This window comes from Marmota flaviventris, chromosome 4 (assembly GCF_047511675.1).
Source record: "Marmota flaviventris isolate mMarFla1 chromosome 4, mMarFla1.hap1, whole genome shotgun sequence".
NCBI lineage: Eukaryota > Metazoa > Chordata > Mammalia > Rodentia > Sciuridae > Marmota > Marmota flaviventris.
This window is the reverse complement of record NC_092501.1, coordinates 158,637,129-158,647,796: the sequence shown is the minus strand read 5'-3', so window position 1 is coordinate 158,647,796 and position 10,668 is coordinate 158,637,129. Positions and strand designations below refer to the sequence as shown.

Here is a 10,668-nt window from a genome sequence, read left to right as displayed (position 1 = left end):
TCCAGTTTTCATGCCACTTGGTTATTACCAATGGCATAGTTTTTCCATTTCTGTTGTTTTGGAGTTCTTATATGTGAGATGAGAAATGCATTAGGAAAACAGAACAGCATTATTCTTGCTAGTGCAATACAGGAAGACAGGAATGCCCAAGAGACATCTCAATTTGAAGAATGTAAAAATTTTTAGACTCCTTAAAATTGTGTATTCTTCCAGAAAGATCTTATGTATATAAAGAATACGCATACTTATCTATCTATCTACCTATCTATCTATAATATGCACATATTTATATCTTTCCTATTCCCTTTTTCACACAAATGGTAGTATAGTATACTGAAAAAATATAGTATGCTCTCTCTGTTCTATATTTTTGACATTGCAATACTTCCTGATTAATATTAGTACACAGAATTATTATTCTTTGGTTTTTAATCATGACACTATTAATTTGTTTGGATATATCATTGTCTTTTCAGTGTATATATATATTTCACTTTATTTGTTTCAAGGCTTCTTTACGAGGTGTCCTTTTATAGATTGCTTGAAATGAAAAGTTTATACAAGATTATTTTGAAGTAGTATTTTTACTTTTGGGTAGTTTCCTTATCTTATTAGGGTTAGAAATCAGTTTCTTTATTTTAAGAAGCTGTAATGCTACAGAGACATGCTGACCTTTAAGTTTTCTCTTGTGCTTTGAGAGGTCTTCAAATGAAGTTTCCAAAGTCTCTTTATCTTGGCTTCCCAAAGATTCAGTCTCTAAATTGTCTCAAGAATCTTCAATTCTGTTTTGAAGCCAAGGTACAGTTAAACTGGTCACTCTGGGAATGATAGCTCTTACTTCGTCCACAAAGTCAGTGGTGTTTTTTTTGAACCCCACTGCTAGCACACATTTTAAGCCAATGACACGGTGGAGTGTCTCACTGAGACTGGGAACCTGACAGGCAAGAACAGTTCTGTTTACACTTAACTGAATCACCTGTGAGGCGATGATGGCAGGCTTGACCGACTTACACACCAGAACCAAGAGCAGTTTCCGCCTTTCCAAGGCTCTGGTGACTTCATTAACACTGACGGCAAGCTGCTTCCTGACTCGCACAGGCATCCACCCTGACACTTGCTGGTTAGCTTCTGCCTTTTTGTCCTTCAAATTCTAACTAGTATCAACATCTAGGCTTCATCTTTTTACCCTGTGCTTCTCAAAGGTGTTTTTTCCCATTTTTTTTATTATCTTCAATTTTTCAAAGTCCAGTAGATTTGAACTTCTGCTCAAGTGTCTGTAATATGAAGTGTATGTCCTCCCTCTCCAGGGTGTTCCAACAGACAGCATAGGGTTGTTCAATGATGTCTTTAAGACTAGAGGTCTTGTCTTGTGAATGGGTGGCTTATGTGTGTTCCATTCCCCACCTTAGAGAAATTCAATCTATGGTCTCTCCTTGAGGGAAGAAAGGCTGTAAGCCACCTGTGTTTTGACAGTAGGTGATTGACTAGGCATAGTCTCCTGGCTAGAGGCAAATAGAAAGATGCAGAGAGGTATATGCTTTATGGTGGAGGCTTGGAGTGATTTTCCTGGAAGCTAAATTTCCAGGGTTTCGTGAGGCCTTAGAACCTCTGTTTTTCCAGGTCTACTCTATGGCTCTATGCAGAAAAGCTCAGGCCACAGAGCCTCAGCTTTTGGACTGAAATGTGACTCCTTGTATCCTAATATAAAACACTCTAACTTGAATTTCTTCGGAATTTTTTCTGACTTAAAAGAGTTTTAACACATCTGGTGCACATCTGTATTTTAGCAGCTGAGGAGGCTGAGTCAGGAGGATCTCAAGTTTGAAGTCAACCTCAGCAATTTAGTGAGGCTTTCCTCAAAATAAAAAAAAAAAATAAGAACAGGACTGGGAATGTAACTCTGTGGTAAAGTGCATCTGGATTCAATTCCCAGTACAAAAACAAACAAACAAAATAACTTTAACAGGGCATTTTGTCAGCTTTCCCTTACTATAACAAATACCTGAGAGTAAAATTTTTTTTCCCAGCATTGGGGATTTAATCCCAAGGTGCTTAACCTGAGCCACATCCCCTGAGCCACATATTTTATTTTGAGACAGGGTCTGGATAATTTTCTTAGGGCCTCACTAAGTTGCTGAGACTTGCCTTGAATTTGTAAACCTCCTGCCTCAGCCTGCTGAGTTGTTGGGTTTACAGGCATGAATTTATAAACAGGAAAAGTTTATAAAGAGCAAATTTATAAAGAGAAAAGGTTTAGTTTGGCTCATGGATTCAAGATTTCAAACCCTGATTATTGGTGGGACACATTGCTTTAGTTGTTATGGTGGCACATCATAGCAGGAGCATTTGGCAGAGTCACACTAGTTATTTCATGGCCTGGAAGCAAAGGAGAAGAGGAAGACAGGGCTGGGGTCCTGCCATCCCCTGCAGATCCCCATGACCTCAGGACTCCCACTAGGCCCTACCTCCTAAAGGTGCCACACCTCCCAGTAACACCACACAAGGTAAAGGGGATCCAGCCTTTGGGGGAAATTAAGATCTCAACTGTAGCACTGCATTTATTCTGTTTCACTCCAATTTCTGACATGTGTTAATCAACAAAAACATACTCTCTCCGAGTTTTCTAACAATAAATTCCTATGTTGATGATGAACATTAAATAGTACAATGAAGGAATTGTTCAAGGTGTAGTTCCTGCCCTATGTGGCTTCACTGCATAAAGCACCCCAGAGAGCACTGGGTCTTTCCATGGGCTCAGGCCAGGACCTGCCTGTCTGAAATCATTTCTAGCACCTGTGTGGGATTTCATAAATCCTAATCATCTCCCACACTTGGGGTGCCAGAAAAACCAGTTAGGTTTAGGTTTCCAATCATAAGTTGATTCAAATGATGACCCCAAGCACCCTGAATTGAGCAAGAGAGGCAGAGAATATGGTAGGAAGGCAGGCAGTCAGAAGTTAAAGGATCTTGTCTTCTGTGTTTCGTTCTGCTTCTAATTAACTAATTGACCTTTAACAAGATCTCTGTTTCCTCAACTATAAATTTGAGGGTTTTATAAGAGACAAGTGAGAAACAATACCTCCCACAGTGGCAAAACATCATTACTATTATTATAAGGAGACTGTACGTGGTAGAGATGCAATAAACCGAACCAGTCATTATCAGCATTCCATTACCTCAAGACTTAAAAATACAAATTGGTGATTTTTAAAAAAGGACTATTAAGTTTGCAAGAAATGTTTTTTTGTTAAATCAGTTTAGACATAGTAAAGAGAACTTATAAAGTTGTTTCCTTGAGGTAGATAAGATATATACCCAGTGTACATATTAAAATCAGGAAGCTGTTATCAATTAAATACTGGGCAAAAAGTTTTCTCAGCCAGTGTCTTAAACCTTGTCCAAAGATCTTAATCACCCAAGTGTTCTTATAATAATACAGTGTTCTTCCAGACCTACTGACTCTGAATCTCTCATGGAGATCTACAATATATATTTTAAATAAAGAGCCCAGTGATTCTTACTATCAGGGAAGCTTGGGAAATGCTAAGCTCAACCATACTATGTGCTGAACTCATTCCTAAGATTGCTTTTTAGTAGAGAAAATTAAAACTGGAAAGTTTCTTTAAGATCTTCTTATTCCATTGGGTAGTGTTCCAGTTATCAATTTATTGCTTTTCAGCTTCAAATCCATCCTTCTCTGCTCTGCTGTGTGATACAGATTCTGGACCCTGGGAACATGGCTCCCTTCCCAGCTGGCACAATTTTAAGATCTGCCAATTTTCTGCCATCGGTTGTCTCCAATTAACCCCCTCCAATCTTTTCCAGAAGCCTAGGATTAGACTCCACCCACCCCAAAACTGGAAAATGAATGTTTCTACTTAAAAAATTTTCTTTGGGTTTCAGGACAGTGCTCTGCTGATTGTCCACCTGTTCCCCTGCTTCAGTGTCCTCTACTAGCTCCTCCTTTTCTTCTGCCCTCTGATGTCTGATTGCTATAGAACTCAGTCTACCTACACTTAGCTCCCTGGATGATGATATCTTATTTCATGGCCTTAAGTGACATTGACTTCCTAAAGATTCCAAAATTGGAACCTCCAGTTGGACTTCCTGAAACTCCAGCTGCTTGTCTCGTATCTCCACTCGCATATACTGGATGGGAATCTTAAACTTTTCGTGCTCCAAACTTAACTGTGCAACTTCTCCAGTCTGCTCTTCTTTCAGCACTTGTCAGTTAACAGAAATGTTATGTTTCTAGTTGTTCAAGGCCAAAAATTTTGTCTCCTCACTCTCTGGTCCTACATTAAATCTATCAGCAAAATGTGTTGGCTCAGTCTTCAAAATACCCAGAATCTGATTGCTTCTCATCACCTCCACAGCAGCCTTCCTCATCCAAGCCAGTTGGTGTGTTGTCTGGGTTGGAGAGGATCCTCATTTCTCAGGACAGGCGAGGTCGACCTATAGTCCATGTGACCTCCTCTCAGTGCTTCAAAGCCCTCCATCTTTTCTGGCACAGTAATCATTGCATTGTTCCTTGACATCTTATGTTCAGGCCCTGGCTTGTGGATCAGCTGTAGACAAGTACAAGACCCCTGACCACGTGGCCAAGAGAAAAAAGGGGCATGTTGGATGATATGATGGCTTTGAAAGCTTCACCTGGACTCAAAATATGTTCCTTCTGCTTCCACTTCCATGATCAAAGCATGGGCATGCTGAGTTCAACATGACGGGAATGCAGAGTTGATTCTTGCTCTTCATAGAAGTTATGATCTGTAAGGTCACAACAAACACTAGATCAGCAAATACTAAACCCTGGCTCCAAAGTTAGGAAGTACATTGTCTGTGGTCACAATGTTTTTATTAGCTAAAACACTATTTGCCAACATCTTTGTAAAACAAGTCAGTCTCATGGTTTTTTTTTTTAAATATATGACAGCAGAATGCATTAAAATTCTTATTACACATATAGAGCACACTTTTTTATATCTCTGGTTGTATACAAAGTATATTCACACCAATTTGTGTTTCATACAAATCTCATGTTTTTTTAAAAACTTTCTTTCACACAACACTTTTTAAAAAAGTTCTCAGTAGATATTCTTGATATCTCTATTTTTATATTGGGGAAATAGAAATGAAAGCAATCTTTATCCTGGGATGTATCCAATGGCAGCTTTTTGTTCCATGGGACTAAGGAAGTCACTGAGAAATTAAAAGTTGTTTGGAAGGATCCAGGTGTGGTTGTTTTGTATATTGCGATAGGTAGAAGGGATGAGGTGAAGTGTGAAGGCCCCTCACGTCCTCCATCTTTCCTCAGACTATGTCCTGGAACCTGGGTAGAGAAAGCGCGGTCCACATTTCCTGCTTCTCAGGATGATTGATGTTCAGGCAGCAATGGAGAATGACATGCAGGAGGAACGACACACCAGGCAGATTGGTAAAGATGGTGGGCTGCCCAGTCGTGTTGTCCTGATCAGCCCCACTGGGCACTTTGGAGGCCAACACTCTGGATGGCAGCTCCATAGGACAATCCTTGCCAACCCAGGGGCTTCCAGCATGTCACTCTGTGTGAGTGGCCTCTCCAGGACCGCTAGCTAACTTTTATAAAGTCTTCCTCTGTCTCCTGATCTGCAGACTTGCCCCACCCACAGGCTGAACAATTGTCCTGCCCTATGGCCTTTTGCAACAAGCAAGCCAGCCAGCCAGGGCTAGCTGAGAAGCGGTTGACTGTTGTCCTCACACTGGGTAACATGATTTTTTTTTTCTTTCTGCCTCAAAACAATACTGTATACTGTGTCTTTTAACCAACAGTTATTTCATTGATCTGCCTCTTTTTCATATCTTATCACACACTGTACATGTTAACTTTATTACTTTCTGGATTGGTTTTACATACAAATTAACAAATTCCCTCATCTTTTTTTCTGGGATTGCCCTATTGTTGATTCATTAACATTCACTTCATGGCCAACAGTACTAACACTTGTGCCTGAATGAAGCTTATCTAATGAGAGTATTTTCTCTACAAGGTGCATTATCATCTTGTGTATGAGAACACCAGACAGCACTTTAGCATATAATGAGGAGTGTGGGCATTTTAACATCAAAATTACCTATAAAAAGCACACAAAAATGCAAACCTCCCCCCCAAAAAAAAATTCCATATCAGTGACCACAATTCCAAAAGGACACCTGTTAATCTTATGAAAGCTGAGACAAGATGATAGTGTTCCTTTGGTTGACCTCATTGAGAAATTTGTCTATTGGGCAACTTGAATTTTTCTTTACCTGGAGTAATGATTTGAAGTTACAAGTAAATTTTAGGGAGTGGGTAAACTTGCAAATATGGAACCCATGAATAACAAGAGTCACTTGTATCCTCTTCCCTTGGGACAACCATGAGATTTTCACGAACAGTAGTGGGACCTACGGCACCTCCTGGCTGACCTCCCTGAGTTAGTCTTTGCCCACTTCTCATCATCACACAGAAGCCAGAATGATCCTGTTGCAAAGCAATTCAAATTCTGTTGCTTACCTGCTGAGACTTTCTGAAAGCTGCTCACATTGCTCAAATAAAGATGATGTACTTAGGAGCGTTTGAGTGTGCCTCTGCCCCTTCCCCTACCACTGACCACTAGCATCTAACTTTACTCTGCTGGAGCCCTAGCACAGCCACTGTGCTGCACTGACTAAGTGTATTCCTTGGGGCCTGGAATGTTCTCCTCCAGGGTTCCCACTGCTTTTTTCCTCACTTCCTTCATCCCCTGCTCAAATATCTTAAGTATGTCCTTCCTTTCCAAATTACTTAAAATTGACTTCATTTTGTATTCTATTCTCTCTCATATTGCCTTTTGACACTTGCATTTTTAAAAATTCTTTCTCATGCTTGTTCATTTTAAACACTTGTTGCTGCCAGCTCCTTCGTGAAGGTGCCCAGCACAAATAAGCGAATCATTGACTACTGGAGGAAGAGATAAGGGCTCAGGTCACCAAAGTTCATTCTAAAGAACAAAGTTTGAGTTAAAGTAAATAGATACAATGTAGAAACTGTAAGTAAGATTTTCATTTGTTCCCTTATTAAATAGTGGAGCAATAGTAATTATTGGAGTTAGGTATATTCACTTGGAGAAGGGATGACTGAGTCCAGTTTTGAAGATAGGAAGGTTTGTGCTCTGGTAGAAAGTAGAAATTGTTACATATGTCAAAGAGAGGTGAAATTTGCAATGGCAGTAGTTTCAGAGCTGGAGGAGTGTGCAGTACCACACTTGTTTGACTTTTAGAGCTTACCAAGACTGAATGAATCCATATTGTCATCATTACTCTCTTCTAGCAGGGAATCTAGTAGTCCATAGGAAATGCCCTACCCTAAATAAAATGCTGCACATAAATCACTAAGATAGTACTTGGTATATAGTAAGTGCTCAATAAACAGTTATTATTAATAATAAGATTGGAAAGGAAGCTCAGATCCTCAATTTTCTCTGTCATCACTGCAGTTGTGCAGCATCCTAAACATCTCCTTTAGAGTTTTTGGAGTATCAGATCATTCAACAAATGTTCATAGCCCATCTACTGTATGCCAAATGATCCTATAGACACAGCAGGGAGCAAGAATGTCCCTTTTCTTAAGAAACTCCTAGTTTCATGGATGGTGTCATACCATGTGAGGAATTTGGGGGCAGGAACTAAATACACTGCTCAGCCAGGCTGATTAGTTTCCTTTCTTTTGTCTCAACCATGAGGATGACCTTTATAAAGAGACTAAGACCAAACTGAAGCCTTCCTTCTCCAACCTTTGGATCCCAGACTGGTTGTTTGCTCCACGGAATTTCTGGCTGAAAAACTCCTGCATGCGTCTACTGTACAGGCATCACAGTCTGAATTAAATTCTATCCTTTTCATTTTTTCCACACTCTCTAATTTTATTTGGATCATCTAGTTATTAGTAATTCTTGGCCTACAAACCAGTACAAAGAAAGAATGGGCAGAATGCACAGAAAGGTGATATGATGGACTGGAATATCCCAAATCCAGGGACACCCAATGCAAATTCTGCCTGTTGCCGACTGGGGGTGGTACTTTGATTAAATTAACTTAATTTGTTAAATAAAAAAAGTGATTACTGTGCCTCCCTCACAATATAAACCAGGTATGTAGTAGATGCTCAATAAATGTCAGTTCCACCTACTCATGTCATATACTTGAGATTGGAAGGGGTTATTGGAGAGGGAAACCATGCAGTCTGCTTATAATTCAGGTATAGTGAACAGTTAGGCTAGTTAAGAAAGACTTTGGAAAGAATAAGTAAAGTGGCATACAGACTGATAAGAATTTCAATTTAATTCAAAAAACAAAATTTTGAGCAGCAGTTCAAAATGACCCTTTAAGATATATTTTTTTATCCCTAAAAGAAAACTGATATGTGGAAAGAAGTGGTAGGAAAATTAATGTGTCCACACTTTTATTTGCAAATTGGTTAACAATGTAAAGCAGAAGTTCAGCCATACATCACAGTAATCCAGTGACAAATTGGATTCTGCTGCAGGGTAGAAACTTAAATGCCTCTTCTGGAATATTTAATCAACTGGCAAGATGCTTAGGACAAAAGTCAATCAGCAAATTTCACCAGTGAAATTAATTGGAAGATTTTTTACATGAAGGAAAGTTAAGTAGTTCTACTCAGTGAGAAATACAGCTGCTACTAAAACATTTTATGGGGAAACATGCGGTCATGATGGCAAACTTTTAAAATACATGTTCAGTTTTACATTATAATTTCACTGTAATTACATCAATAGAAATATACATTTGTTGGTTCTTTCATCCATATAAACTTTGATCCAACATCTATTTTGTTTGTGCGTGTGCACGTACGTGCGTCTGATCAAATTCTAGAAAACGTAGATCAAAACCAGTTTCTTTGGTCAGCATTGGCTTTGCAATAGTGCCACCTTCTGGCTGGAGATCGCCTTCACAAGCCAGCCCTTGTCCACACTTGTCCTTTGGTGCTTGTTCAATTGATTTTGTTGGGGAATGAATGTTTGAATTAGACATGGTAAACCAGTTCCTGCAGGCTACCCTAGAGGATGCTGGTTGGAATGTGCTAAAAGAAAAAAAAATCACACAAATAAAAGACAACATAAAGAAAACAGAACTCAGAGAAAAACAGGTAAAAATACAGCCAGTAGCAGGGATTAGCATGCTTGCTTGCTTCTGTTTGTGCAGTTCTCCTTTAGAAAGGTACATCACAACTGAATAAGATGAAGAAAGGGTCAGATGAAATGATCATCCCCAAAGGCGTAGGGATTTTCTGTAGTTTTGAACAGAGGAACTCAGTGTCTCATGACTGTTCTGGGAAGAACAACTGTGGCAGCACAGGGTAAGGGCAGCCTCTTGAAACCAGGAGTTGGGAGAGGTAGTGCCACACTCTACAGATCATGCCAACACCATAGATCTCATTAGAGTGAAGGGAGAGGAACATAAAACACGAACATAGACATTTTACATTTATTATCTAATAATTCTTGCAATAACCATGCCTTACAATGAGTCTAACCACCTTTGTAAATATGAGATCCTAGAAGCTCAAAAAAGTAAATGTCTTGGTAATGTTTGTAGAATGCATAAGTGACAGCCCTGTTTCTGACTTCATGTGTATTTTATTTGGCTATTTTTTTAATTTTCAGAAAAAGGGAAAAAAGGGAAACATGAGCTAATGTTCATTCTTCTAGCATTTACTTTGTGCTACACATTACACTAAGTGTTTTTCATATATGGCTGCATTTACTTTATAAAATAGTATTGCTTAATCACAGTGCTTTTCCCTACTTGGAGCTCAAATGTGCTACTATTAATAGCATATTATTATTGTCACTTGTCTCATCCAAGAACAAAGTCTTCCCTTCTTTTCTTTCCCTTTCTCTCTTGCTTATATCCCAGCACCATGAGATGTAATTCTAATGTGTAGTGCATACATTTATTTGCACAGATGTCCTACTGCAAAATGTGTGCTGCTGTTGTGCCTGCCTTCATTCTAACTGATGTGTGGGTGATTTTTTTTTTGTTACTGGGGATTGAACTTGGGATCACTGATCCACACCCCAGCTCTATTTTGTATTTTATTTACAGACAGGGTCTCACTGAGTTGCTTAGCACCCAGGTTTTGCTGAGGCTGGTTTTGAACTCGCGATCCTCCTGCATCAACCTCCTGAACTGCTAGGATTACAAGCATGTACCACTGCACCCAGCCATGTGCATGATTTGCTTGTCTCATTTTACTTCTTTATTCACGCAACACTGTTTTAAAAATCCTTATGTGTTGTTCTGTGTGCACGAGTGGATTACTTCTAACAGTTGACTAATGCTGCATTATGTGCCTGTGCCTCAGTTTACCATGCCACTCCCCAGGGGTGGCAGAGCAGTGCCCATCCTAATGCAAGCCTTTCAAAGATCTGAGGGTGGGAATTCCTGTGAGATACATATCTGGGATTTCTCACCAGGCAATTGAGCAGCAGCATAAGTGTTCTGATGGAGGCAAACCCACTGTTCCCCAGAATGGCTGCCAGGAATCGGGCCAGGGCCCTGCAGCACCCTAAGCTTCCCTAAATACTCATCTCAGCCACAGTGGGATTATCCAGCTTTCTAATTTATTTTTGTCCTATTAGTCTAAAA

General features: G+C 39.6%; 1 pseudogene; it reads right to left on the bottom strand.

Annotated features, from left to right (window-relative positions):
- Positions 1–565: 565 nt before the first annotated feature.
- LOC114095546 (ribonuclease P protein subunit p38-like) lies at positions 566–9,051 on the bottom strand (annotated as a pseudogene).
- Between the last annotated feature and the right edge of the window lie 1,617 nt (positions 9,052–10,668).